This window comes from Culex pipiens, chromosome 2 (genome assembly GCF_016801865.2).
Source record: "Culex pipiens pallens isolate TS chromosome 2, TS_CPP_V2, whole genome shotgun sequence".
In the NCBI taxonomy this organism is placed as follows: Eukaryota; Metazoa; Arthropoda; class Insecta; order Diptera; family Culicidae; genus Culex; species Culex pipiens.
This window is the reverse complement of record NC_068938.1, coordinates 152,003,347-152,031,066: the sequence shown is the minus strand read 5'-3', so window position 1 is coordinate 152,031,066 and position 27,720 is coordinate 152,003,347. Positions and strand designations below refer to the sequence as shown.

The window sequence follows — 27,720 nt, the reverse complement described above, 5'->3', positions numbered from 1 at the left end:
CATCACCGGATAGCCATTATGCAAAACACACCAGAACTAACTAGCCACCACCGCCGCCAACTAGCATAGATCGGTTATAAGTCTCTTATCTAACCGGTGATCGACAGTTGGGGCGTGTTCCCATAGCCGAGGCTGATCGACCCAATCACGTGTGTGATGTTTTAAAAATAGGGTATGAATATCATATGGTCTTAAGCTATCGTCCAAACACCGGAAACTTCAATGGAACCCGCCCGCGTGCGTCAGAGCTATGCTGAAGAAATAGTTGAGTGAAAATGAGAATTTTACTAGCGGCTGCTACTATATAATCAAAGCTAATAAATGCGCGCATAAGTGGAAACCAAGCACGCAGAAACTTTGCATAAAATTATTCAAACTACTCACACATGAACACCGCGCATATCTAGATCACCTTTCGTTATCGATCCCCACACACACACACACACGCGTTCGCAAAGGATCCGCCGATAAATTGCGAATTTGCATCGTCGTGTAACCGCAGCACTTTTTTTTAATGCTTCACTTTCCGCCGCAAGCCACTTTTCACATGTTTTTCCGGCTGATGTGGTTCGGCTTTACTTCCTCTTTGGCAAAAAGTTTGCGTTTTTTTGCCTTTTTTCTAATTCGCGATGATGCTCACGGTGCAGTTTTTCTTTCCTCTTCTTCTTTTACTTTTTGCTTTCTTTTTCATCGACGATTTATACCCACAATCAAGGTGTAATTAATAAGCTGGTTAATGTTGGCATCTTCTTCGGAAGGGATTTTTTTCCTGCTATCGTAGGTCAATCTTAAGCACCAGAAGACAATGCTGTATTTGTAAGATAAGTATAACATTTCTCTAGTATTTCGAACTGAGAGTCTTTCAAAGTCCGACGACCGCTTTAATCCTCCATACAAATTTTGGAGAAAAACCATTCGGTTCTATCTAAAAACTATTGAAAAATTCAAAGCACAAATGTTTGTGGGGACCCCAAAGTTCATACTTTCACTCGAGTTGAGCCAGCGCAGAAATATTGTAGTTTGGTGTAATTAATACATGACAGAGTTCGGCAGAAAATGTTAAATGCGTGTTTTGAGCATGAAACTTTATGTGTTATACTAACCACAACTGCACTGCTATGCTAAACTAAACTAAAATTAATTTAGTTATTTTTTTATTGGTACAAATTTTCCATCACCAATCAAAAATTTATATTTACGCGTAAATTTTAAACTTCACATCACCTTGCACGATGCCTCTATTCGCAAGCCCGGAATGAAAGTTGAGTTCATGCCATCGCAGATGATGATTTTCGCCAATCTTCAAAGATCTATTGGCTGCGCGTTGCGCTGCGGCGGCGTGGGGTTGTTTGATGGAAAGCAAGCTCAACCAAACCAAACCAGTCGAAAGGTTTCAGGGGTGGAAGTGCGTTTCCTCGCCGCAGCTTGCATGGTGCTGTAATTATGTTATTAGCTGGAAAAAGGGGGTGTCTCAATGTGTGTGTGTGTGTGTGTGTGTGTGTGTGTGTGTGTGTGTGTGTGTGTGTGCGTGTGAGTATTTGCAATCAATCGTCCATTTTGAACTGTTCAACCTTTTCATCCCTTTCGAATGGTCGGCTGCAGCCGATCGAAAGTGATATTTTGTGTGAGATTTCCATGACCAAGGGTACCACGTGAGCAGAGAGCAGCCGTCCAAATAAGTGGTTCAATATCATGAAGGTGAAACCAGGCGGCGGCAAACCAGCGACGGAGAGAGAAAACTGTTTGCAAAAGTGCTTTTTAAACGTTGTTTTGAATGTGCAGCGCGGTTTCGCAAACAAACTGCACCGAGCACACTGCTGGCCAGCTGACACTCATTAAGCTCATGAGCTTTTCGGGGTGACCAACTGATGATCTGGATTGATAATAATCGATATGGTCATTGGAACGGGTTACGAAACAGTCAACCGAACACAGTGATCGAGTTTTATGGTATAAATATATATATAAATCGTATTTAAATAATTTTCAAAAAAATAAATTATTCGCTCTACTGGCATTCTAAATTGCGAGATTCCTACTCCGAAGGCTTGATTGTTGAGGCAATTGCAAACCTCTTTTTACACCTAAGCTTCCATCCACCCCGGGATTCGAACTGACGACCTTTGGATTGTGAGTCCAAATGCCTACAAACGACTCCACCGAGACAGGGTCCAGGGAGACGACTCTTACACCTGGATTGAGCTAACGACCTAACCTCTAGGTTAGGCCGGGACCAACATTTACTTCCCCGTCCGACGGAAGGCGTGATCAGACAAATCTCGTCTCGAAAAATGCCACCTTCAGGGACCTCAGGGATCGAACCCAGGCCGACTAGGTGAGAGGGGTCCCGGATTAAATAATTTTCAATAACAAAGATAAACTCAATAATTAAATAAATAACGGGTTTTTTATTAATTACTTTTGAAAACAAATGTTTTAAGGAAAGGGATACAATTTCAAAACAGCATAATTTATAAATATTTGCATCCAAAAATGTTAGCAAAATATCGATCTCATTATTGAAAATAAAGTAAGGTTGTCCTGTAAGCGTCTTTTAATCGACTCTTTCAACATTCCCCAAATTTATGTACCGAAAAACGGGGTGACTTTGACAGGTTTGAGATTTTTCCACCAAATAAAGAATTTAAATTAAATACGTACGGAATGGTATGGAATCATACTGACCGTGGTAGACAAGTGTTCAAAGTACCTCAAGAAGAACTTTTCATAAAAAATTTGAAAGTTTAAAATAATGGCTAACTATAATTAAGAAAAAGTTGATGAATAGCATTATTTTAAACTTCTCAAAGTTTTATGATTTTGAACCGGAAAACGGAATTAAATTTCAAATTCTTTGAACAAATTTTCCACTGGAAGAAGGTTAAATAGGTTTGTAAATAATAAATATTAGGTATTTTTTAAACATAATTCAAAAAAAAATCTCCAGATTTAAAGGCATTTTTAGTTGAACAAATCTATATATATAAAAAATTTCGACGGTTTTGTTCGAACGCGAATCAGTTCAATACGGAGCGTCGGATCGAGGTGCTCTTTGTTGCGTTGGGTTCGTATAAGCCCAAGGAAGGTTCTTCGCATTGTTTTTTTCTTTGAAAAGTATATAAGCAACCTAAGTGATGGTACATTTTACGTAAACATAAAGTTTGAACACCTTAAATCTTATTTCAACAAGAAAAACTTTCATTATCAAAGTCACCCCGGAATGCAAACTAAGATTTTTTACGTATCTTTTTTTAACACTATTGAAAAAACTTTTTTTTCAAAAATGGTGCATGGACCATGCGTGGCCTATTCAAGTACATGATTTAAAAATAATAATCTTGAGAAAATAATCCAAAAATAAATTAAAATCCTATCAATGTCACCCCGGTTTACGGTACATCAAATAAAATTCATTTGTCTAGGATAACCTTTTCGCATAAAACGTTCCACAGAACTGCTTATTGAAGTTTTAAATTTAAAAAAAATGTAATAAAGTTGACTGTGTTTTTGTTTTTGTTGCGATAATGGCAGCGATTTAAGGTATTTGGGCTTTTCGAAAAAAAAACTATAAATGTTTTATCAAAACTAGTAGTTGTAAATTATAGATCGGCAAAATAAACAAAATTTTACCGAAAACAGTTATACGGTTAACACTAATGAATTCCATTACCGAATTTCAGTTTACCGAACTGTTGAGCAGATGAAAATTCGATTTCAGTTCAAAAAGAAACTATCAATAATTTGTGATTGCATACATAATTAACAAACTATACGGGTCCGGTGGCGCAGTGGTTAGCGTGGTAGCCTCTCACCCCAGTATGGCCTGGGTTCAATCCCAGACGGACCCGGTGGCATTTTTCGAGACGAGATTTGCCTGACCACGCCTTCTGTCGGATGGGGAAGTAAAACGTCGGTCCATTAGCGTAAAAGAGGTTTTGAGAGTGACTCACCACACATACTTTTCGGACGCCTAGGAATGAGTAGAAACTTTCAACAAAGCCCATAAAAGACCCGGGGGTCGTTAAAGTGGATTGCTTTGCTTTTTATAATATTTAAACTTCAACTCTATTAATTTTATTGAATAAAGTCAATGCCATTTTTAACCACCCCTACAATCCCACATTCCTACGGTTTCGCGAATTACCGGCGCTTGGCGCGCGAAACCGTTGCAAATCTCGAATTCCAAGTGATCGCGTGAAAAAGTTGTCAGCGGGGACACGGCGTAATTGTTTGATTCGGCGCGGTGGCTCCTCTTAATGGAATCTGGTGCCGGGGGCGGTTACCGTTATCAATCGACTCATCATCATCTGCAGCAGCAACGAGATGTTTGTCAGATTTTCAACGCATCACAGCGCGCGCCGATTATGCGCCTGATTGGCGCTGAATTGGATTGGGAACTGCAGCAGTAACCGCGGCTAATGGAACCGAATTATCGAGGTGTTAACGTGTGTTTTTGTTTCATAAAAACTGAATTAGCGATGAACTGGTTTGCATGCTTTTTGGCACTCGTCGGAATTGCGGTAAATTGGACAATTTTCTTGCAAAACGGTGGTTATGAATGGTCGCTTTTATGCTTATCATTTCCTTATGTGTGATTTGGTCACATTTAGCGAGCATTTCTGGTAGTTCAACAATTGTAAATTGTGGCACTTAATTTTCTGGAAGACTGCTGTTAACCTTTTCGAAAAAAAAACCCTTCCCATTATAGCAAACCACTTAAAGTCGTTACCCAAGCATCTCAATCAAGACAATGCCCCCTCACTCCCTGGGTTATGGCAAAAGTTCTCACCGTACTAAATTTGGCTAGAATTATCAGATTTTCACCGTGCCATCTTTTTTGTTGTGGTCTCTCACCTTAAAATTACCCTAGACGGGAAACACGCCGCAACAATCGCGTGATATCTTCCAAAAATCAGCCCCAACTGCGCGGGGGAAACTGGCCACGCACATCCGAAAAAAACGGGGGTCTTCCTCTCCTAAAATGCCAAGATATTGACTTTGTTAGCACCTGAAATCCGTCCAAACAAAGCCGTGAGATGCCAGGCAGCAAAGTGCAGCTAACTGAAAATGGGTCAATTTGTGAAAACGGCAGGAAACCTTCATTGAAAGAGGCTTAGGAACGAACCTTAATGGCGCTTCTAAAAAAATTAACTTCGACACCCCGCCGCGGGTTTCGCTCAAAGTCGGTCTAAGGGGGTTGCCTCCGTCTAGAATATAATTGAAGTGTGGTGCAATTTTAAAAGTCCATCTAGCCATTAAATTTACGCGAGTTTGGGGAGCGAAAAAAAAGCTCCAGACTAGTTGAACGATGGATTTAGGTGGAAGTAGCCCTGTCGGGGCTTAGTGGAATAAAGTTTTGTCATGAATGTTATAAAATTTAAATTGCTTAGAACTGCAATTTTTACGCACTTATTCAGCTATGGGTAATTCTTTACCAACTTACACGAGAGGTGTTTTTCAATAATTTGCAGCCTGAAACGGTGAAGAGATAGAAATTTGGTGTCAAAGGGACTTTTATGTAAAATTAGACGCCCGATTTGATGGCGTACTCAGAATTCTGGAAAAACGTATTTTCATCGAAAAAAACACTAAAAAAGTTTTAAAAACTCTGCCATTTTCCGTGACTACATTGTCCCAGAAGGGTCATTTTTTCATTTAGAACAAAAATTTTCATTTTAAAATTTCGTGTTTTTTCTAACTTTGCAGGGTTATTTTTTAGAGTTTAACAATGTTCTACAAAGTTGTAGAGTAGACAATTACAAAAATTTTGATATACATTTTTAAGTGTACGCCATCAAATCGGGCGTCTAATTTTACATAAAAGTCTCTTTGACACCAAATTTCTATCTCTTCACCGTTTCAGGCTGCAAATTATTGAAAAACACATCTTTTTTCGCATGTTCAAAAATTTAAGGAGTCATACCGCCCCTCCATCACGAGATTTCAAAAAACGGATTTAGGATTCGTGATCAGGGACAAAAGTTACCCTTTTGGGCAAAGTTTCACGCAAATCGAAGAGGGGTCGGGACAACTGCTGTGTGAGTTGGCGGAGAATTACCCCTATCTCATTACGAAAAAGAGATTGGAATCATCGTATGTTTCAGATTGTGTACATTTTTCATAAGAAATTTGTTTAACTACTGACTTGAATTTTTTGAAATAATTTGAAGAAAGGCTAATCCAGTGTGGCATGAAAAAAAATAATAATAAGTGTAATGATTTCCGAAGAAAATGTTACTCAACTCTGGTGGTTTTGCATAACTCTGGTTTGAAATCGAGGGTGTTAATAGTTTATAATTATTTTTTTAATTTGTTATGAATTATCATCATCAGAAGTGACATTTAGTTGGGACTGGGTTGAGAAGCAAACAACCGTGCAACTTCACCACCAACTCCGAAAATACAAAAAAAAACAATTAAAATCAAATTTCCCCGTGCAACAAGATTCTAATAATGAATCATGAGAAAAATGATTTTTTGTGTTTTTTGTCTGTCTTCACTGAACATTTGTTGGTATTTCCTCTGTACCCAAAGTAACATTTTTTTTATTTATTCAATTCTGGCAGCTTACAGAAAATATATAAGCATATTTCAAATCAATCTTGAGAACTAATCATCTGATTGATTTGGTGACTTCGACTCCAATTTGGTGAGCATTTGCACAAACTGGTAAAACAAAAAATAAAATTTCTTAAAATATTGAAAACATATCTATCAAAACAATCGTTGTCAAGCAGTGTTGAAAATCCGACGACTATGATTAAATAAGCGATTAATCGCTGCCTGTAACACCTAACGAATAAGACTGCTGAGAATAGTCTTGATTCTCAAATTGCCACGACTAGCTGTCATTCGTCAAGAGTGCAGTCGATGATTGTAACAACCCATGACTGCTGGCGGTAAAGGGGCAAGATTGTATTTTGATCGCAGCAAGTTGGCGACTAAACCCAATCATTAATTGTTTTAATCGTACCTGCCACACTCAACGATCAAGTGACAGTCAGGAAAAACGAGATCAAAGCATACTCAGAGGGCCTTTCTTCAGGCAATCATATTCGCTAGAACAGATTTTCTTTCAACCTTGTTGTCAAGATACAGACATTCTATAGTAGTTTATGCAACAAGTTGCAAAAAGAGGATTTTTTCAGCACGAGTCGTACATTTATCCAACGAGGTTCACCGAGTTGGATAAATACGAAGAGTGCTGAAAAAATCAAGTTTTGCAACGAGTTCCATACAACATTTTTTGCAATTCCGAAAAACACCCATTGAGTGAATTTTAAGTCAAATTTTAATTTTTTTGTCAATAGATCGTTTAAATCAAAAAAAAATGTTGAAAAGTGTTACTTTTCGAAACTAGTGCTGAAAAGTTCAACTTTTCAGCACCCATATCAGTGCTGAAAAGTAGAACTTTTCAGCATTTATTTTGAAAAGTGTTACTATTCGATTCTGTAATTTTTGGTACAGAAAAGTAGGCTATTTCGTCGTTCAAGAATGACAGGAAAAGTAAGTAGTTTCAAGACGGAATTGCAAAAATATAATTATATTATTTTTGTATGAGTGCTCTCAATATTCATGTCATAAAGAAAATGAATAATACACAAGATAGTTATTTGAAGTATGAGATAACTGCTAACAAATAGTCAACAAAGTTTACTCCATTCTTATAAAATACAAGCTCTTCCCGGCAAACTTCGTCCTGCCCTTGTTTGGTTTCCTGACGTTTCTTGCTTGTTTGCTAATTCAGCCTCCTGTGATCTAAGCTTGAGTTTACGTAACTTTTCCCATACAATCCACAGATTTTCCGGAATCGGTTCCAGAGTGGCCAAAGTTGTAACTTTTTGGCGTAAGAACCTTCCTTGGGCTTATAAGAACCCAACGCAACAAAGAGCACCTCGATCCGACGCTCCGCATTGAACTGATTCGCGTTCGAACAAAACCATCGAAATTTTTTATATGTATAGATTTTTCGCAAGAAAATGGCAGTCGCCCCAAAAGGGTTAATATTTTTACGATCTTTCCCACTATTTCAGCCCGTGGTACTTACTTCCTTCCAGCCGGATCTTGGGCAGTCGTTCCGACACCACGATGTAACGTTTATAGATCATTAACGGCATTGTCGTCGCCGTCACCAGCTAATGCCAAACCGTGACACTACCACTCGCCACCTTTTTGTCCATTAAGCAGATCTTGGCCGACTGAGTGGAAACGCTCGTAATCTGCCGTCCCTTGGCCCCTTTTTTCGAACACTTCATTTTGCGACCTAATTTCGTTTAAAGTCACTTTACTGCTCCATATTTATCAGCCACGAGCATCGACTTGGAGATTGCGATCTTTGGCCTCCAACCCCTGCCCCCATCGGGATTGCATTCCCAAGGTCGTAAAGTTATGAATCTACTTCCGCATAGTCATGGGGGGTTCATCACTCAGCCCAAGTCAATGTTGACGGGTTTTAAGGGGGGAAGTTTACGATCAACAAAGTGCACTTGTGGTGTAAAACAAAACCATTCTTTCAATTACTTTACGATCCCGCGCGGGACCAACGAGACCGGGAACATCCCAGGAAGAACCTGGAGTTTTACGACTTTTCTCCCATCGGCATGTTCGGCCACCGACCGGGCGAAATTATTGAAGAGGTGCGCAACATAATCTCTTTGCCATCAGTCATTTGCGCGTTCGCTCAAGTTCAGGTCATCGCGCCGCAGTTGTAACGGGTCGGTCCCCACGCCGCACGTGGAGGTCCGCGGAGTCTTTAATTTGAAAGCAATAAAAGTACCGCACTGTTACACGCTGAGGCCGTGGAGTCCATCAGAATTGAAAGGTGCATCTTCTTTCTAGGCCCCCCCCCCTCTTGTGCGGAGAGAAGACAGTACCTACTTTGAAATTAAACTTTGATTACATTGTAATCCCTCCGCGGCAGACACGCGCGGATGATGGGCGCCTCCGCAGCTATGATTGTGTACTTTCGGAGGTCAGAGCTAATTAGGTCTTTCGTCAAAGTTGTAGACCTAGATTTATGGCCGCAGGTGCGCGGTCGCTCAAAGATGGGTGCAGTGATTGGAGCAGGGAAGGGATTATTAAGATAATAGTTTACAGCCGAGGGATTACATGGTTGAGCGTGCACTGATGTCGTAAATTTTCTTTTTTTTAACATTGTCGTGAAAGATAAACCACATTGATACTGATATATTTTTGTGTTGTTTTTTTAACATTTTATAATTTGCATAAAATATGCAAATTGAATAAGATGTTCATTTTTGATAAAATTAAATTTTGACAACATTAATTGTTTTGGAAGATCTGGAAACCTTGTCTGGAATTATAAATGCTAAGGTAATATTTGAAAACCTTTTCATAGCCAGATGTCATGAATTGTAAAGAAAATAGCTTGCCGTTTCGCATTATTTGACATTGTTAAATATGAAGGCTTAGTGATTTTTCACGCTCAAAAATAGAAAATTTCACGGGGACCTCAATTTCAAAACACCAAATTTCACGCAAATTTCGCGGAACGTGAGAAATGTTAAAAGAACTCTGATAATCTTATGTTAAAATCACAGAAACTACTTTTTATGCTTTATTATATGTTATTCTTAAATAAACTAAAAAAAATCTTCACTAAATTCGAATGTGACACAAAAAAAAATCTCTTAATTTTCAAAAAAGTTTCCACCTGGTTTATGGACTGACTCTTTTTATATATTTCGAAACAAAATGTAGGGCATGCGTATTCTCATTTATTGAACTGCTTTTTTTAATATTCGACTAATTAAGCTAAAAAGTTTTCGCTGATTTGCTTCTGTTTTATCACTTTACATTTTATTAAATTTCATATCAATGCAAGATTTATCAATCTTGTCCAGTAGGGTGGGTACGTTTTTCAAAATGTTCTCGCATCAAGTTTTAGTATGGTTCCCCTTGTAGGGCATGCCCATAGGGACTTTCATGCCAAATATCAGCTCATTTGGTTGTAAACTGGCTGCGCGCATCAGGGTTAAAGTTTACATGGGAATTACTATGGGAAATTGGAACTTTTTTTTCAAACGCTCCTACAGGTCTGGGAAAATCACGCACCAACTTCTGGTATGGTCAAGCCTATGGAGAATGGTCTGGAGAACACTTTTCCCGAAGAGAGCATATGGATTCGTTGTCCCTAGACCTGGCGCATCGGCAAACAATCTGATGTCTCCGGAATCAACGGTTTTCCATCAAAAAGCATCAAATTTTCCTTAGCATGCTATGAAAGCTTGATGAACACCGCGACGCCACACGTCAGGCAGCTACCACGTGGGTGAGAAACGGCTGGAATATTCAATTGCAAACCTTCCTTTAACTAGAAAATGATCATTTCGAGTAATCCTTATATTATTTAGTCGAATTCAGAATCTTTGCCTAGCAAATTTGTATTTTTTTTGCAAATATTTCAACCACGTGGTAGCTGCCTGACGTATGGCGTCGCGGTGTTCATCGAGCTTGCATAGCATGCTAAGGAAAATTTGATGCTTTTTGAGGGAAAACCGTTGATTCCGGAGACATCGGATTGTTTGCCGATGCGCCAGGTCTAGGGACAACGAATCTATATGCTCTCTTCGGAAAAAGTGTTCTCCAGACCATTCTCCATAGGCTTGACCATACCAAAAGTTGGCGCGTGATTTTCCCAGACCTGTATTAGCGTTTGAACAAAAAGTTCCAATTTCCCATAGTGATTCCCATGTAAACTTTAACCCTGATGCGCGCAGCCAGTTTACAACCAAATTAGCTGATATTTGGCATGAAAGTCCCTATGGGCATGCCCTACAAGGGGAACCATACTAAAACTTGATCCGAGAAATTTTGAAAAAACGTACCCACCCTATTGTCCAGTCAAAATGAGTACAACGGTTTGAATTATCTGCGACATTTAGCCCACATCTCTCTTTTCAAAAACTAAATTTAGAATCAATTGACAACAATAATCTAATTTAATAACGAAATCGGAATTTTTAATCGAAATAAAAAAAACAAAAAAAGGTGGTATTTTTTTAAACTTTTACGGGAATCATCCACCCAAATTCCACTTAAATATCAAATACTTTTTTCTCGAATCATTTACCCAAATAATCAAACATCGTTAAAATTAAACAGGACTCAGAAAAAAATCTTAAATGTTTTTAAAATGTGTTTTGAAAGATAAAAAATACTCTTCATTTTGTTTTGAATAAAACAAAGCTTGATTCTTTTAATTATACCTTTCAAATAAAAATGTAATAAAAGTTTTGTTACAGCGACTGAAAATATTACTAAACTTAGTTAATTTCTAAAAAACTACAAAATCTGAACAATTATATTTAAATGGTTCATATCATGCTTTTCAATTGAAAACTAATAAAATTTACTTAAATAGTCTTTATGGCAAAAATATTTATTATGATCTTATTTGAAAACAAAAAATGTTTAGAGAAAATTGATAAATTTCAAGAATTTCACACCATCCACAAAATCAAAATTTACTAACCCTATATTAGTAATTAAACGAGTTTATTTACTCGCTTAATTCTACAGTAGTTCTTAAGAATATTTTTATTCCTATTTGAGTATGATATAATATTAGTCCCGCCCGTGTGGATCAATCGGACCGCGCACTGGACTCACAATCCAGAGGTCGCCGGTTCGAATCCCGCGGCGGGCGCTCTAAAATTCTTTGTGTAAATATGGGTATTCGGCGCCGTCGCTCCGTGCCATACTTTCATACACTTAGGAGCCCAGGGCGGCGAAGTCCTTGTATATAAAAAAAAGGAAGACACTTATGGTTGGTACTAGCAATGGTGGCCGACAGCTATAAAGTCAACTTCGTTTATAATATTTAGAGAAAAAATGTTACTGTTTCACACAAACATAAAATTTCACGGGATTTCACGGAAAACGCCAAATTTCACGGATTTCACGCTGTCCGCGAAATCGTGAAATTTCACTAACCCTAAATATGATTAAACTTACTTCAACTTTGAGGATCTTACAACCCTGTCATGAAATATGAGGGATTAATAAATCTTTTTATAACTAGGTCATCGTTAGAATGTTGATGAAAGATCTTCCTAATAAGCTTTTAAATTTTAGCAGCAAACAAGTTACACAGCAGTTCTTACAACAGATTGTCTGATTGAACATGGTTGAACAAAAGTTAGTAGAACTGTTATTCAACAAGTTTGCTACGTTTTTGAATTAGCATATTTCCCAAAAAACTAATAATTTCAATAAGTATTGAAATTTGATGGAAATAAGGTGTAAATTTTATAAAATGTACGTAGAAATAATGGTTTTCACGAATTAAAAGGTAATTTAAAATTTATGAAAGCAAAAGCCACATTTACTGAAAATATTTCCCAACAAATCGATCTTCTCACCGCCAGCAGCGCAACGCTTTCGTAGAGGGTGGAGAGAGAAAAATCACTTTCATTGAGCCATTTCACCGATTCGATCGTGTTGCGAAAGATCGTGAATCACATGGGAGAAACCGGCGCTGAACTCGGTGCGTGAGCTTTGTTGCCACACTACTGACCTACGCCGCGGCGCGAGAAATGACCAAAATTCGCGGTGGCGCCGGCGTGGCTGTTTGGAAATCGTGGAACGGTTTTTTACTATTACGTTAAAATTGATTTCGAGGGTAAAATGATAGGTACCAATTATGGGCTCCCAAAGTCCTCTATTTACATGAGGTCGTGATTGTTCTCATTGGTTGGTATCGTGTGTGCGTGCGTAAATGGTATAGGGTTACGGAGGGATAGAGAGAGTGTTCCACAACAGACGAGATTGGCCAATTTGGGGGCACTTTGGCATATTATTACCTTGTATAATAATAAATACATGCACTAATGATAGTAGTTGGCGCTTTGAAAAGCGTGGCTCTTTTGCATTTCTTCATTCAAACACACGGCTCAACGTAATGCTCACTTAAGGGTTATCAAAACAAAATCAGGCTAACATTTTGTTAATTCTGGGTTCTCTATAAATACATGATGAGCAGTTAATGATTTGAACTATAATTCAAAAGCAAAGTTACAAGATTGGTTAAATACCAAATGCTATTCCAGGCTGATTGAACTTTATTCATCGTTGAAGAGCAGAGATTGAATCATCCCAAATGTTATCCATCACAAACGATTTTTTCTCTTAGACGAATGTGGGACCTGGTGAACCACAAAACGACATTCACTCCCAATCATTCGGAATAACATCAAAGAGTAAACGATATTGTCAACTACACAGCAAATAAAGTATACAGCAAAAAATGTAGTAATCCAGCTGCGGGTAAAAGGCCTGGGTGTAAAATAAATTTTGCATTATTTTATGAAATTCTATGTAATATTACACCCTGAAATATGTAGCCCATCAGTATGGGAAACCTACTTGACCGAAATGTCAAGCTCACATATACGTTTATCCTTTCCATTTTTCATCGGTCTGATGGCCGAGCGGGCTAAGGCGCCAGTCCTTACTGTAGGTGCTGGGTTTGAGTCCCGTCGGTTGCAACTTTTTTGTTGTGTTTACAAAATTTGTAGGGGAGAGTGGGGAGACTTGATCCCCTTTTTTGTATCGCACATAACTCTGTCAATTTCTCACAAAACTATGAACTTTTTGCATGAATTGAAAGCTTAAACATTCAACTATGTTTGGCTGATAAGGGTATTTCATCAGATAAACTCTTCGAATCATGCCAAGCGTTTTAAAAAAATATTTTAATTCGGCATTTTCAAAATGTTGGGGGTAATTTGATCCCCCTTTCAAAATTTTGAAGAAATCTTAAGCAAAATGTTTCTCATTCATCCAAACTTTTAATTTTCTATAAGTTACAGCAATTTCACATTAAACCTGTACGTTTTGTGTTCAAAATATAACAAGTTTAATTTTCTTTTTCAGATCAAAATTGAGCATGTTTACAAAAGCTGGTAATTTTTGTTTACAAAACTTTTGAAAAATGGTTCAAACTGCAGTAAGTTATGTACAACTATACTAAAGGAAACTATGTACGAAAACCCAGCCCAATTATTTAATCTTGAGGCTGATTCGAGTGACTGTAAAAATGCAGGGATCAAGTCTCCCTAAACGCACTTTTTTAAACAATTGATTGTAAAAATAGTATGACGATTAGTGAGTTGACAGTTCAGTGATGAACGTATATGACCCCGAAGAGAAACCCAATCATCAGTAGCACTTCTGTTCGACCTACGAAAATTTGTTTGGTCGTTTTACATCTCCATGTTAACGCCAAACAAATTTTCGTACTTTTAGTGGGGAATGATGTAACGAGTACATAAATGAGCAAACTGAAAACAGGTGGATGGTCTCCCTCAGGAGTGGCGCTTAAGCCATCTCACTTACCATCAGGAAGTTCGACAAGCTGGCGTGCTATAACTGGCATATGCGTAAGGGTTTGCGTAAGGGTTTTGGAGTTGATCAAACAATTCATACATAAAAAATATTTTTTTGAATAATTTTTGAGTGTTTTCTTTACTTATCAAAACAAAGATCTCTTGGAAGTTTTTTGCAGCACTTTTTAGAAAAATGTGTGTAACTCAATCTAAACATTTTTTTTTCTTTGTTTTCCACAATGAGTTTTAGTCAATTTCGCACAACTTTCTAGAACAAAGCTAATTGTTTTACCCACATGCTGACGAGATACAGGCTTGGGATCAAGTGTCCCCGGGGATCAAGTCTCCCCACTCTCCCCTACATGCAGTGTGTAATATTAAGTGTATTTTTTGACGAAGGTGATGTGCATGCTTTTGCATGCGATTTTACCATCGGATTTTTTGCTGTGATATCATTTTCTAAGCTTTTCCAGGATTGATTGAAATTTCAGTTTGCCTACCAGAATCGGGTGTTTGCCAAAAAAAAAACAGTGCAGACCTGAAGTCTGAGTTTGCTATATTTCAAAAGTCGGAGTCAGAGATGTCGGGTAAATCTAACAACATTTTATAAGAATTGTTGTTGGTTTTGGAATGAGTCGGAGTGTTACTATTTTTTTTCCTAGCGATTTATTTTTCTAATTTGCCAATTGTCAGATTTTTAATTCGTGTATTTTAAAACAAACCAGTCATACCTTGAAATTTTAATTAGGTTCATATGAAGTTTGGCTCTACTTCCCTGAAAAATTCCTTGAATTCGTCTCAAGTCACCCGCACCCATTGATTTGCGAGGGAAGTTAATGCTACAAATCAATTACTTTTTCCAGCATTTCTTCATTAACCCTTCGTTTCTTCGGTTAGCTCACGCTCATGTAGCGAACCAACGAGCCATGCCCAAGTGAGAAAAAGCCCTCTTCCCACAACTTCTTCTCACACTCAATAGACACTTTTTCTCAATCGTGTTCCAACAAACTCGCTCAGCGCAGCTCAGCTGCCAGGTGAAATGTGCGCACCCTTTTCCTAACCTCAACGCGTGAGAGTGAGAGACTTCAACTCCCTGAAGTCTCGGCGCTACTCCCCGCGAAGCTTCCAACGGCTCTCGGTCGGGAAAAATAAACAAAATAGCAAATAAACAACCTCAGCCACTGCACCACCGCCAAGCTCGAGAGCTACAATTTATTACAATTTCAGGCGGTTCAGTTGGCTTCGGGCTTTCGCGGAGGCAGCACACGGCGTTAGAGCGCATCGTCAGAGATCTTCGTCAAGAGACGGGTTTAGATTTTCTTCTGAGCTGCGAGGTTATCTAAGCGATCGCGTCTTCTTCGCGCGCGCGTGCCAATATCTACCAATTACGCTGATTGAGGACGTTTTTCGGCGGTCGCGAATTTGGTTAAGTGCATTAGCTGGCGTTGCATCATCGCGAGTGGCCGCGGATTGAGGGTATTTGGGGGTCTTCAAAAGTGACCGTTCGGAACCTAGATGAGGATAATTACAGGGGTTGACGGGTAGATTGGTCGAAAAGGCCCATTGCGGTGTGAGGAGTTCGTGAGAAGTCACTTTCCGGTCCAAGACCCGGATCAGCGTGAGTGGTTTGAAGTCCTGAGCAACGTGTGTCGCAATACGCTGCGCGGTTAAACGTTCTGTGTTTATGCAAATTACCTGCAAGAAGTGATTGTTGGGTCAGCAGCAGCTGATCGGTAACCGATTAGAGGCGACTTAAACCAAGAAAAAGGAAACCGCCAAGTGTGACCAACGCCGTAGCAAAGCAGCAGGTCACAGATTGATTAACTGTACGCGATAGTGTCGTGAGCTCGCGGATACCTGCGAGGTAATCCGTAGGCCAAGAACAACGCCGAACCTCCGCGCCAAGTTCACATACGAACAGCCAAGTACCGTGTCTAATTGAGTGGAAAAGCTGTGTTCGTAGGAGGCAGAAATTAGTGCAACGTCGGTAAAGCAGAACCCCGCGGGGGGAGGGGAGGAATGTTAGCGTTAGCGCTCAATTGAATTAAAACGTTTGTCGCGAACCAACGTGTGATTGAAGCATAATGAACGTTGGCTGAAGCTGCGAGCTGCGAGTCAAGCACGCCGGATCAAACGGTACAGAAGAGTGTTCAAGTGCTGTACAGTGTAGTGGTGGCGATCTTGACTAGGTTGAAGAGATTTTTGTGTGAATCGGAAAAGCGTGAAGCGAAACCGATTCGTGAGACGACCGGTTGGATGTGATTATTAGTTTCGTCGGGGGGGTTCATGTGCGGTGTGTGTTCGTCAAACCGGAAAGAGACCTAGACCTAGCTGGCCCCTTAACCGGATGGGCGACTGCCGCTGTTGATGGACGGTGCGACTTAATTGGATGGAACTAAAGTCAGCAAACGCTTGCAACGCTTGACGTGAAGTGGTGTGTAGCGGATCTAAGAAATCCGACCGTGGAGTTCTGACGACCACGTCGTCGTCTAGCGTGTGTGTGTGATTCGTTGTTCTACCCCGAGACACCTCATTATGCTACCTCACAGGAGTTGAGCTGGAAGCTGGAGCTGCTAGCAGAGTGCGGTAGGCCAATTAGCATCGGTCCCCAGCTTATTTTCTTTAATTAGAATAAAGCGAGCTGCAAAAGTCAATTTCGGACGGAGCTTGACGTACCGTCAGATTTGAGATGCTTGTTAAATGTAATGTACGTTGAGGAGACCGGTGTGGTTCGTTATGGGAGCGAGTTTGGACCCCCTCTAGAACGAACGTGTGATTGATGTGAACTATGGTGATCCGAAGATGGAAAAAGGTAACGGATTTTGGAATTCTTTGCCTTCCAAGAACAATATATCGGAGCAGCGGAGTAGATAAAACATGGTGGGAATCGATGGTTGAAGTGCCGGTGTCTCTCTATCCCTTTCTTTTTGGGAAAATAAAGTGAACATGTTTTCGGGTTCGATTGTCCAAACAAATGGAATGTTCGTGCTCACTTGAGCGGTTCTTAAAAAGAGAAATTTTGTTCGGTACATTGCTCTACATGACAAGAAAAAAAATTGATTTTAGCAACATATAAATTCGACTACTTTATTTATTCTCCTTCAGTATTTAATAAAATAAGTTCATAATTCATTTAACTTTCAACCAAATAAGGGTTTTAACACAACTGTTCTATATTTTAGAAATTATTTTTATCGAAAAGGATCGAAAAATAAAACTGTTTCCGTGATATTGCGAGTTGAAAAAATATGACTAATTAGGTGTAGATAAAAACTGATTTTTTCACAAAATTTAAACGGCCTCTTAACTATATTTCAATAACCAGCAATTCAGAGCATGAGCATGAGCATGAGAGACCACCCATGGTTGTCCTTCTCCGTTGCTGAACAGGACCGTAATATCCTATCAATACAACCGACCATACGCTTGAACTAACTCTAATGTTGTTTCCCTTATCAACAGCATGTATGAATGCGCTGAAAAGATAAAACATCAAGATCATTAAAACTAGATCTGGAGCAAATAGGTAACAGTCGTTGGCCACCAACGGCGCCCGCCATGTCAGTTTGTAGTTTGTAGCAATTCAACCAACAAAGTATGGAAACTGTGTACTTTTCCTGCATGAAATGTTTTTAATTAGCAAAAAAATATAATTTATCATAGAAAATCCTAAAAATGACTTTAACTTAAAAATTGTATCAAACAAATGTGCGATTGCAAATTCGAATTTTCATCAAAAAATGGTTTTTAAATAAAATATTGAATGACAGTATTTTCGATTTCCAAAAAAAAAACACTTTTGTGTCAAAAAATCATATCGCCGATGCAAGATTTATTTGAAAAAAAAAGAAAATTGAAAAATATGTAATTGGGGAAATCAACTTTTAAGCTATTGCAAATATTTTTTGAGGTTTGTGTCCCTCGACTCTGATTAAATGCGAGGAGAGGATGCGGCGAACAAATTAAAAATAATATTAAATTTTAAAAGACATGCCACGGTTACAACCTTTCAATAAAAAAGCTGAATTTGAATGCATTTTACACCAATCCAGTTGTTTTGGAATCACTAGGTAGTTTTAAAAATATCTATGTATTGACGACATTTTATTTTTCTCGGAGGAAATAACATTTTGCGGTACTGTAAATTTCACCAAAATTTAATTTAATTTTAAACGAGCCCAAACATTCTAAATATGCCAAAGACAATCAATCAGAATTTATGTTTTCTGATGCAGATTTCCCAATATTCAAATGCCCATTTAGTGTAACTAGCCCTTAATTCTTTATGAAAAAAACTTGTGATACAAAATGGCTTCTTCAACATTGTTTTGATTACAAATATAAAAAAATAAAAAAAAACGGATTTTTTTGCGAAATGTCTATTTTGTATGACCAGCCCGCAGATTTGTGTGGAACATCAAAGATGCAGAATGGACTCCTTCGGCATTGATATATTTAAATAAAAAATAGAAAATATTTAAACAAAAATCCCAAAAATTGCTGCAAAAATGTAGAAAATTACTATTTTTTTTATTCTTATGTTTTACAATTTCGCGTCAAGTTGTAATATTTTGCAAAAAGTACCAAAATATAATGTTTTATCCAAAAAAATAAATGTTAATAAACGAAGTGTTTTTTGTAAAAAAAAAATAGTAGTTTATGCAACATGTTGTTCATGTATTTTGGCAAATACCCGCTTAAAATTTAAAAAAATATGTTGAGAAGTACTACTTTTCGAAACAAGTGCTGAAAAGTTCAACTGTTCAGCATCCATTTCAGTGCTGAAAAGTAGAACTTTTCAGCACTTATTTCGAAAAGTGTTACTATTCGATTCTGTTTTTTTTTGGTACAGAAAAGTAGGCTCTTTCGTCGAAGAAAGGCAGGTTCGATTCTGATTTGTTTACGTGATATAAAATCTAGAATTTTTTCAAAAAGGTCCTATCAGAAATGGAAACCGACGCGCATATGACCTTTTGAAAAAGCAATCTAACAAATAATCAATTTATTTAAATAAAAATAATAATTCCTCAAATGCAAACAGAGCAAATAAAAGAAAACTTTTTTCCTTTTGTTAAAATGAATATATATTTTTTACAACATGATAATTTCAGCTGCTTATGGATTTTGTATTTTTAGTTTATGGATGTGTAATTCATGTTTTTTTTTTAGTTTTTAGGAATTTTACAAACTTTTGGAAAATTGCCTGCAATATTTGACAAAATGTCGTATCAAAATTGATAAAACTAATAATCTTATTAATCAATTTTATTTTTATTTTAATTTCATAAATTACTTAAAATTCGATAACATCTATGCTTCTGCCCAAGTGTGAAATTCAAAATTATCTAAATTAGAATATTTTTCTGTAAAGTTTAATTTGTTTTCTAACTGCGATCTAAAATGTCCAAATAAAGCATTATTAGATTCAAAATAAAAAACTTAATCCACCTATGTGGTTGATGCCTTCCTCACTTTTTACAAACAATGGGTTGGACACATATTTCAGCTATTTTTTATAGGTCCAGAAAAATAAGTACACAGATATAACTTAAGTTGTCATAACTCGAGACAGGGTTGCAAGATTTTCAATTATGTGGACTCGTTGGAAAGGTCTCTTGATTACCTAACCAACGATGGATCGGATTATGTATCCGGACATCGTTTACATACATTTAAGTAAGATCCGGCTTCAAAAAAATACATAAATATCACTTAAGTGGTCAATACTCGAGACAGGGTTGCCAGATCTTCGATGTTGCAGACTCGTTGGAAAGGTCTCTTGATTACCTAACCAACGATGGGTTGGACGATGGATTCGGACATCGTTTACATACATTTAAGTGAGATCCGGCCTCAAAAAAGTACATAAATATCACTTAAGTGGTCATAACTCGAGACAGGGTTGCCAGATTTTCAATTATGTGGACTCGTTGGAAAGGTCTCTCGATTACCTAACCAACGATGGGTCGGATGATGGTTCCGGACATCGTTTACATACATTTAAGCGAGATCCGGCTTCAAAAAAGTACATAAATATCACTTAAGTGGTCATAACTCGAGACAGGGTTGCCAAATCTTCAATTATGTGGACTCGTTGGAAAGGTCTCTCGATTAGCTAACCAATGATGGGTCGGATGATGGATCCGGACATCGTTTACATGAATTTAAGTGAGATCCGGCTTCAAAAAAGTACATAAATATCACTTAAGTGGTCATAACTCGAGACAGGGTTGCCAGATCTTCGATGTTGCAGACTCGTTGGAAAGGTCTCTTGATTACCTAACCAACGATGGGTCGGATTATGGATCCGGACATCGTTTACATACATTTAAGTAAGATCCGGCTTCAAAAAAGTACATAAATATCACTTAAGTGGTCATAACTCGAGACAGGGTTGCCAGATCTTCAATTATGTGGACTCGTTGGAAAGGTCTCTAGATTATCTAACCAACTATGGGTCGGATGATGGATCTGGACATCGTTTACATGCATTTAAGTGAGATCCGGCTTCAAAAAAGTACATAAATATCACTTAAGTGGTCATAACTCGAGACAGGGTTGCCAGATCTTCAATTATGTGGACTCGTTGGAAAGGTCTCTAGATTATCTAACCAACTATGGGTCGGATGATGGATCTGGACATCGTTTACATGCATTTAAGTGAGATCCGGATATATGTGAAAACACATTTTTATACATAACTTTTGAACTACTTATCGAAACTTCAAACAATTCAATAGCGATGTATGGGACCCTAAACCAAGTCGAATGCAACTGGTTCGATCAAAATCGGTTCAGCCAGTGCTGAGAAAACTTGGCAAGATTTTTGAACACATACATACATACACACACACACACATACACACACACACACATACACACACACACACAGACATTTTTTCAGTTTTCGATTCTGAGTCGATATGTATATATGAAGGTGGGTCTTCGAGCTTTTAATAAAAAAATCATTTTTAGAGCAGGATTATAGCCTTACCTCAGTGAGGAAGGCAAAAAGGACTGGAAATGTTCAGCTGGAGCTTGAATAAAAATATGTGAAAACATTTGAATTTGTTGCAAACAACAAATTCAAATGTTTTCACATATGTTTATTCAAGCTCCAGCTGAAAGTTAAAACAACTTTTTGTATATAAGTGAAAACAAAATCATGGCCCAAAAAAACATTGTTTTGTGTAGGTTCACTAAACCAGATCAACCATCCCAAATCCAATCAAGTTCGTTACAACTCTAACCGTTGCACGTGCAGAACGCATAGGCACCACCTTGGTCAAGTGTTGCCAGCAATGCAATGCTCCACAAAATGATCAGCATTCATTGATGAATGAACTTCACTAGCCAAATAACCGATTAATGATTGCAAACCACTCGTTTAAGATGGTAACGCGCAGATTCGCCGAACTCGTTGATATCTGCATTTGAAAAAAAACGAGAGCAAAAAGCACTCATTTGCAAAAATGACGAATAGCCGCGAGGAAAAAAGCTACGAATCAAGTTGTAAATTGTAGAGTAGACTGAGCGAACGCAAAAAAAATATGAAATAAATGTTGAACAACTAAAAAACGTTTGCGACCTCACCTCAATCAGAAACAACAAACCTGCCAAACAGCAGACTATAAAACTGAAAAGTCCGGTGCATTTTTTGCGCTTGTACTGTATTATTTCGTTGATGTTGTTCATTATGGACCCTCTTTAGCAGGATTAGGGGAAATGGTGGGGGAGGTGTGGTTTTGCTATAACCGATTAGGTAATATGCCGGCAACTAAGGAAAATTAAAATAATAAGTGCAAAACTGCTACAAGACCTTCACGCGCGTCGAAGCCTATTCTCTGCGCAGCAGAGGTGAGGCAGAGGCAGAGATAGTGAATGATGGCGAAATTATGCTATTTGTTATAGTTAATTGAGAACATGCATTTTTTCTGTTCGAACGCGAAGCTCTAGACTGACTGACCACGCTGGCGGTGTGGTATGTGAGTCTATAAATTAGCGAAAATTGGTCGACGCCAGGTTGAACAGCAAACAAAAAAAACGCTGACCAGCAAACAACCTACAATCGAACCGCGAATGCCGAACCTGGAAGCCGCGACTTGTTTGTTTTGCTGCAGGGCAAAACGTGTCGAAAAAAACTTAAGACAAACGGTAACAAACATGGTTGCACTAATTGGAGATTAATAAACGGGGCATTCCGGTGCGGTGTGTTCAATACGAGTGGGCAAGCAATTTATCGTTCGATCGCACATAATCAGGTGATTGATTCAAATTATTAGTATGAAATAAATTAAGTTATTTGTCGTATGTTGAGATATTGAATATATTTTTACTTTCATATGGATCATTTCTTTAACCGCTTTGTTTTCTTGACTTTTTATTTTTGATCTGATGTGAACCTTTTTCATCTTGAACATTCACACAGTTAATCACATTATTTTGTTAATTTTTTCGAATTTAAAATTTGTGGCACAGATATCTTAGTTTATGTTTTGTTTACTCCCATGATTTGGGTTTTATCTGCTTTGTTTTGTCATAATACTTCATAATCATATTAAATTTGATCTAATAACTTATAAAAGCCGTCAATATTTGTGACGCTATCGTCACACTCCCATTATACAAACAAAAAAAATTAAATTAAAACAAAAAAAAAATTAAACCAAAGCAATGGGCAAGATATTCTCGCACAAATAAAAACTAGTGATCTTAGAATTGCCGATCAAAAAATAAGTATTTTTATTCACCGAAATTTAATAATAAAATGTTTTCAATGCCATTGATTTCAATAATCAAAATAAAATATTTATCAGATATCTTTATATAAAATCAAATAGAAATATATTTAATTTTTTTCTAAATATTGATTTTTGGGTCATATAAGAGCGCAATTTAAATTTTTCAAAATCTTATTAGTTTGGATTGCTCTAACAACCTAATCCTACACCGTACACAGGCTTTTTTCATTATTCAGGGTTCAATTTTGGACGTGTTTTTCACAGGGATTTGACACGCATGCAGTTTCCTGAAGTCCCCGCCAGAAGTGCTGTAAATATTGTTTACGTATGGTTTTTGAAAAGGTCGTATGAAATAACTACATGCATTTTTTCCAAAATTATTGTTTTTTTGTTAGTTTTCTCATCGGTTTTAACTTTTTTGCATATATATGCGAGATAATTACAAGTATTACGTAAATTTATCCACATTTAACATTTATTGGATCAATAAAACAAATGTCTATTTGGTCATTCAAGCAATACATCACAACACACTGAACTAAACTAAAAATCTGAATAGCTTTAGTTTCCTTGAAACAAAATAAAATTAGTGTGATCCTTCCTGTCCATTGTATTAACATGAATTACGCTTTTAGAATACTAAATTTCGGTCGAAAATGCTTTAAATTAGCTGTAACTGAACACCAAAGTGCTGATTTGCCAATATTAGGTTCTCGATGGAATTACATGTTGATCCCCTAGTTCACATTTGAGATTAAACATAGAATTTTCTAAAGAAAAAAAAAACTGCAAAATGTTTTTATTTTTATAATTTATGTCCGATGCGCATACGACCTATTCAAACGCCTCGCGCTAAAAACTTAGTTCGATCTTGGTTCGATTTTGACTTCAATCGCTTTGTATGTGGATGACAGTCGTGACGTAGCCGTGGTTTTTCATTATCATATTTGTAATAATTTCTGTTGCATATAACTAAAACTTTGTTTTAACCTACTTGCCAACCCCAGCCTTTTATCTAAAAAATATCAAAAAAATTTTAAACGTCAAAAGCATTGAGAAAGATAACTCTTAAATTTTTAGAACTGATTTGCCAAAGGGCCTAATTTTTGTCGTGTTTTAGCTAATATCCCCTGCTTTTATGTGTAAAATAAGACCGACCCAAATATTTTTTTTAAGTATATGTCGTCTCTCCCACCCCCTTCAAAAAAATAAATAAAAAAAGTAAAAAAAGAGTACTAAAAAAGGGTTTGAGAATACTTCTGTGAGTTTTTGCATTCATTCAAACATGAATTGTGCTTTGTTTTAGTTTTGGTAATTTTGGTGTTTTTATTTTTTTGTTTACCTTTAATTTTAATCTTTTTTTTAATTCGGCGAAATGTCCATTCGGCGAAATGACCTTCGGCGAAACGTACCAGATTCCTTTTAGAGTAATCATTATGTAATGACTTTTTTTAATGTTTTTCATATTTTTCCAGTACATAAGTCTTCACTTTTTTTATTACAACGAATTAAATCGTTAGCTTTGAGTTACATAAAATGCGTTTTAGTAAGGCTACTAACTCTTGCTGAGCTTAAATGTGTACCCTTACAAAATTTCACTTCGATATTCAAAAACCGACCAGCTTTTTTTATTTATCTTACATGAACCCTTAAATGTCCAGTTGACGTTATTCGATTCAAGTTTCCACCATTTTTAATCACTATCCTTTCAATTTACCTTGATTATCTAATTCAATATTTAAATCCTATTAATTAATGAGCTGCGGTGATTTTTGACAAGAAAAACGCCGTTGATTTTTTTTACGCATATCTGGTAAAATCTCCCCGAAATGTTTTTCGTTGAAGTCCAAATGGCGTTGAAATCAAAGAACGAATAATACAATTATTAATTTATGAATTAACTTAATCCACCTATGTGGTTTTTGCCTATCTCACTCCTGACTAAAAAAAGGTATAGAACAAAAGATTCGGGAGTGATTTCATTCCGATTAATTAACAAAGATCCGTCCTCAAAAAGTTTGTCAATTTCACCATAAAAATGTATAGTTCATTTATATTTAAATACTAAATGTTACAAATGGAATAATAAAACATTGAATACACCTCAAAAACGCTCATATTATGCATCTCTTTCACTTTTCAATTATGTGACGTTCTAAAGAGTTGACTGCATCACATTCTGCCGCAAGCCAACCCGTGTTGCACCGTTCACTCGTTGAAGTCACCAAACGCGTTGACACGATACCATCCAGTGCAAAATTGGTTGCGACTTTATTACATGAATTTTACATTCGTACCAACTTCAGCGTCCAAGTTGGCCGCGCGTGCTTACTCCACACTGTATTGCGGGTTTCGCCGTCCCAGACTGCATGGCTTAAACTATAGAAAAGGAAATGCCCGCATGAGTTGCAGCACGCAGCTCAGAATGTCTGCTGACTGCATTTCTTGTTATGCGAACAGTGTGGAATGATGTATGCAGTTGCTACGCTCGGTTCAGTCGATGGATTTATTCGACAGGTTGTCTGGTATTAATCTTTCCGAGCTAATTTTTGTGAGGGTTTGTAACAATTGTACTGATTTGCGTTGTATTCTGGAGTCGACCTCAAAAAGAGCGATCATATTTTGTCCCCCCAGCTGCAAACCGAATTTACGTAGAGCCCACTCCAGCTTCCTGCTCTGAATACCTGTCAATTTCATAACACTGTACAATAGGGTGTTTCATCCTAACAAAAAAGTTCTCAGAATCAGGCAAACCGAGGTTCCCCTAGTAGAGGATACCCATAGGGACTCTCATGCCAAATATCAGCCCATTTGGTTGAGAATTGGCCTGTCCCCAGCGGTTCAAAGTTTACATGTAAATTACTATGGGATTTTTATGCTTTTCGTTCAATCGTTCCTACAGGTATGGGGACAACATGGATTCACTCGGAATAAAGACAGGTGTGTAGGGGATGGTCCAATGAACAAATTCCAGAAGGAATTAGGGTTGTCCATTCTGTCCCCAAGGTGCGCATTGGATCGACGTCCGGTGTCTCCAGAATCAACGATTCACCCTTCAAATGTACGCATTGTCCTTAGTATGCTATGACGGCTAGCTGAAAATTACGACGCCCCATGTCATACGGTGAACACGTGGCAGAGCATTCACACAAGTTTTGGCTCAGAAACATACTTTAAAGTAATGAAATTATAATTTTTGATGTTCCTGTAACAATTTGAACTATTCCAAATAACGTAACATGATGATTTTGTAATAATAATGCAATCGATGCTTCTCCACGTGTTCACCGTCTGACATGGGGCGTCGTAATTTTCAGCTAGCCGTCATAGCATACTAAGGACAATGCGTACCGTAAACCGGGGTGACTTTGATAGGATTTCAATTTGTTTTTAGAATATTTTCCAACAGGTAAGGTTTTTCTCAAGATTAATATTTTTAAAACATGTACTGGGGTAGACCACACAAAGTCCATGCACTTTTTCGGAAAAAAAGTTTTTTCAATCATGTTTAGAAAAATAGTTACGTTAAAAATTCTTAGTTTTAATTCCGGGGTGACTTTGATAGTCATAGTTTTTCTTGTTAAAATCATATTTAAGATGTTCAAACTTTATTTGTCCGCTAAATGTACCATCACTTAAGTAGTTGATATAGTTTTTAAGAAAAAAAAATCAATGTTCATATTTATTTAACTAAGTTTATAAGCTTTTTAGCAAAATACATATAAATTTTAGGTAAAATTGTTAAAAAGTCGGAATTTGGCCAGAAATTTGTTTTAACGTAGTTTTGTTTGTAAAATTATCGATTTATATTGCATTTTATACTGAATCATAAGTTTTCACATTTTACATGAAATTTGTTCAACTGAAATTGCCTATAAATTTGGAGATTTTTTTAATTGTGTTTCAAAAACACATATTATTTATTATTTACAAACTTATTTAACCTTCTCCTAGTGGAAAATTGTCCAAAGAATCCGAAAATGCATTCCGTTTTCTGATTAAAAATCATGTTCATTGAGAAAATTATGACACTTTGGGAAGTTTAAAATAATGACTTTCATCAACATTTTCTTAACTATAGTTAACTCACTTTTTAAACTTGTCGAATTTTTATGAAATGTTCTTCTTGAGGTACTTTGAACACATCTCTACCACGGTCAGTATGTTTCTAAACCATTCCTTTCGTATTTTAATTGTACTCTTCATTTTGCGGAAAAATCACAAACCTATCAAAGTCACCCCGGCTATCAAAGTCACCCCGTTTTACGGTACATTTGAAGGGTGAATCGTTGATTCTGGAGACACCGGACGTCGATCCAATGCGCACCTTGGGGACAGAATGGACAACCCTAATTCCTTCTGGAATTTGTTCATTGGACCATCCCCTACACACCTGTCTTTATTCCGAGTGAATCCATGTAGTCCCCAGACCTGTAGGAACGATTGAACGAAAAGCATAAAAATCCCATAGTAATTTACATGTAAACTTTGAACCGCTGGGGACAGGCCAATTCTCAACCAAATGGGCTGATATTTGCCATGAGAGTCCCTATGGGTATCCTCTACTAGGGGAACCCCGGTTTGCCTGATTCTGAGAACTTTTTTATTAGGATGAAACACCCTACTGTACA

At 37.4% G+C, this 27,720-nt stretch overlaps 1 protein-coding gene across 1 annotated transcript in view; it reads left to right on the top strand.

Annotated features, from left to right (window-relative positions):
* The window catches only part of LOC120420441 (ankyrin repeat and BTB/POZ domain-containing protein 2), a 198,848-nt gene that overhangs the window by 160,616 nt on the left and 10,512 nt on the right, over positions 1-27,720 (top strand). The gene's annotated exons all lie outside the window — the stretch shown is intronic.